Here is a 3,795-nt window from a genome sequence, read left to right on the forward strand (position 1 = left end):
TTGCTGTATACTTCAATTCGACTTTAAAATCCATCGAAGAAATTTTATTAATTAAAAAAACCGTTTTCCCTTGCTACGTTGATTCTATATATCCATTTGAACTCTAAAAAAGACACGATAGAGTCTGACTCATCTGTATCATAGCCCCTTAACTATCATATAGATAACTGAGATCTTTTCTATCGCCAACTTCTACTTTTAAATACAATATACCATTTTATCTGCATATGAAGTTCGTGATTCTCAGTTGATTTGGAACACAAGAGCAAATTCCACCTATGAACAATGTTCAAATTGAGAAAAGCTATTGAAAATCAATTAAAATGTGTTGATAAAAAAGTGGAAAAGTAAAAGAGAAAGAATAAGTAGCATTCTCCGTTGATTTTGCAAATACTTAAGACTATATGATGACCTCGTAAATAAATACAATCTATCAAATATAACGTTAACGTAAATTGTTATACCTTATTTTCACACTGAACTGTTTGCGGGTTTTCTGTGTATCCTGTATCATGACAGAAGCACAAAGTGGGTTTTACGGTTTGACAAAGGATGCTTACCCCTGCGAGGTGAAATTCATAATTTCAGGAACTTTTATGAATCGTTCATGAACATTCATGATGTGTTGATGACTGGTTCATGACTGGTTCATAAAGATGGTTCATGAACTTTATTCATGAATATATTCATAAAATGTAGTTCATGAACAAATGATGAATATATATGAATATTGGTAATTTTCATTTTAAAGACAGAAAAAATGTAGAGTTCAATGTATTATGAATGTTCATGAATTTTCATGAAGACTAAAATAATTGACAAAAATGATTGACAGAAAACACTCAGTACTCTTATAATACAACTTTTGCATGCAGATGCAATTGTTGAACAAGCCCCTGGTATAATTTATAGTTAATAACATTCTTTCACCATCTGAAAAAATAAATCATGAAATCTCTAAACATTTCGTGTTTTTATTGGATTTTAATTAAACAAACAGTGCATCACCATTGACAGCATTTTTTTTTTAAAATTCATTACTTGTGTTTCTTCATAATTTAAATTAAACAGTTATATTCATCATAATGTGCTTTAATTAATGTCGTTTTTCATCACACAACTTTGTTCGACCGAATTTTCTCTAACATCAAACTTTAAACAACTTGTTGGAAAATGAAACATTCTGGAAAACGAACTTTGTGAGCTTCGTATAAAACGTTTTATATATTTATTAACAACTAAAAAATTATATCACTTGTCTGTACTGTATCCTATTATTCCTGGATCGAAACGCTATATTTCAATTTTGGTGCAGTTAAAATGTCAAAAGTTTCCCTTGCTTCGTGCGTAAATGATAGAGCACAAACTGCATGGTTGTAAAGTATCTATGACATAATCCACATTCGTATTTTGTAGTTTTAATTCTCCTATGCGTCTTCACAGCTCAGAATATTCTGTCTGAGGGCGAGAGATTGTTATTATCATGTCTTAGGGGGCCGCCATACTTGATATACGAAACTGAAAGTCAATACATGTATAATTTATGACGTAAAAAATTCGAATTCTTCATTGATAAAACTTATTTTGATATAAAAAATTGTATTTTCAGTGAAAAATTATTCAGATAGTGTTTGTAATTTTTTTTAATCAGAAATCTTGGAAATTCAAAACTAACGTATTTCTTAGCTCTACCGTACATTTTTGAATATGCGCAAACTTGAAAACGCGCGAGACGTTGGAAGTGGGAATTTATAGAGTAGAAGAATCAGTATTTTTGATCTATTATTTGCATAGTCACTGTGCCGTTTTCGTATTGCATAATTTTATTTTGATCGGGTTCAATATTCTGTTTATACTAATTATGGTAGCCATGCGGTTTGCCTGGCGTTTTGGCTGTTAAGTTTGGTGATGTTGGAATCCCTAATGAGTAAGTTTTATATTGTTTTACTTGAATTTATATCTAACTTGATCATCTCTATCTAACAGTATTATGCCATATATTTTATCATGTTTAAATTCTGCAACTACAATGTTTTGTAAAACCGCGCATTTCCAGCATGCGATAGGCATAGGCCAGTTCAGCTCACATGTTAAAGTTACGCATTTAATTTTGTATGATTGCTTATGGTTTTGATATTTTGTCAAATTCTTATTATGCTTTTGTAATTTGTAGTTTTTCACCCTCTCACAAGGTGTGTCCAATAAACAGTACAGTCACTGATCTTTGTCAACTTTTTAAGAAAATAACAGAATATGAAGAAGGAAAACTGTATATAGGATCGATCTACTTCATAACTGGTGAGTGACAAAAAATGGAGGCAATCACTGAGTCAGAAATCTGTCTGTAAATGTTACTGTCTATTTGTAAAATAACAACTAATTAACGCACATTATGATAAATTAATATGTCTCTTTTTTTAATGCAATTTTTGTCTAACTTTGCTTTGAGTTTGGATCCAACCATATAACATACATTAATTATTGACTGAGACTCAAAACATTCATAGGCCTGATTGATCTACAAAATGGCGGTCCAAGAAAATAGGCTTAAATTCCACTCAGAATGTTTTAATTTGGAAGTGTCTCTGATGCAAAATTAAATGAAACTAAAATGCAAGAAAATACAAAAAAGTCTTATGTTTTACAATCATGAGTACTTTCAGAAAATCTTTCTTTTTGAAGGAAAAAGAGAAGCAGTTCACAAATGTTGATGAGCAGAAGACAAGAAACTCTGGCTGCACAAAAATCTGAGCTCTTGAAAAAGAAAGAAAAAAAGAAATGAAAATATGAATGATATTCAATCAAAGGATCCAAATGATGAAATTCTGGAAATTCCACATGGAGAGACAATAAGGATTTTTGAATTGACCATCTCTGCTCAAACTGCTTGAAAGCACTGAAAACTGTTACCCTGGTGCTGAACAAACTTTTCTCCTAGACTGGAATTAAAAACTGTTCAATTTCTGGCATTAAAACACAATTTGAAACATGCTGAGGAAGGATCCCCCTCTCCTTTTTACCAAGTAAGGTTAAACATTCTGCAAAGAGTTGCATTTGAATTGAAATTTTTTATACTTTTACCAGGAATGAACTAGATTACTCATTTACTATGGTTTAATGTGTCAGAATTGTCGATTTTAAGTTTTTTAACAAAGATTTTGTTGCCATGGTTGGAAAACAAACAACATTTCTGTGAAATCTTTCAAGATGCTGTATTATAAATCATCTACTGTTACTTTTTTAGCATGACTTCATGCATTTTCATGAATAAACATGAATAATAATATTGCATTTTTTGTTTACAAATAAGCAAGAATATTCATGAATGCTAATGGTTCATGAATTTTATTCATTCATGAACATTCCTGAAAAAATTCATCAAATTATTCATGAATAGTTCATGAAGATGCAATGAACTTATTATTGGACATTCTTGAAATGATGAATCTTCATGAATATGACTCTTCATGAATTATTCATGAAAAAAAATATTCATGAATATTCATCAATTTTCTTTCATGAAAATGTCCAATAATAAGTTCATAGGATCTTCATGAACATTTCATGAACATTTCATGAATAAAATTCACGAAAAATTCAAGGAAATTCATGAATTATTCATGATCGTCACGCAGGGGTACACCTCCTTGGTACAGGATCTCACTTATAATGTTTGTAGAGAGAGGTCCGTGTTTACTCTTTTCCATTTGTAGCATTTTGAGGAACTTTGAGCTCGATAACAATTCGTTATCTTTATATTTGATGATTTAGCATTTTGTATTAAAATTCTTCAAT

At 30.5% G+C, this 3,795-nt stretch overlaps 1 long non-coding RNA gene across 1 annotated transcript; it reads left to right on the forward strand.

The window, feature by feature from the left end:
• The first annotated feature begins 2,007 nt into the window (after window positions 1-2,007).
• Window positions 2,008-3,286, forward strand: LOC134246175 (uncharacterized). Its single transcript, XR_009987586.1, has 2 exons — window positions 2,008-2,298; window positions 2,683-3,286. It is a non-coding gene; the product is annotated as an uncharacterized LOC134246175 (long non-coding RNA).
• Window positions 3,287-3,795: the final 509 nt, after the last annotated feature.

The sequence above is a fragment of the Saccostrea cucullata genome, unplaced genomic scaffold (assembly GCF_032062105.1).
Source record: "Saccostrea cucullata isolate Sc308-1 unplaced genomic scaffold, CSIRO_AGI_Scuc_v1 ctg5370, whole genome shotgun sequence".
NCBI classification, from domain to species: domain Eukaryota; kingdom Metazoa; phylum Mollusca; class Bivalvia; order Ostreida; family Ostreidae; genus Saccostrea; species Saccostrea cuccullata.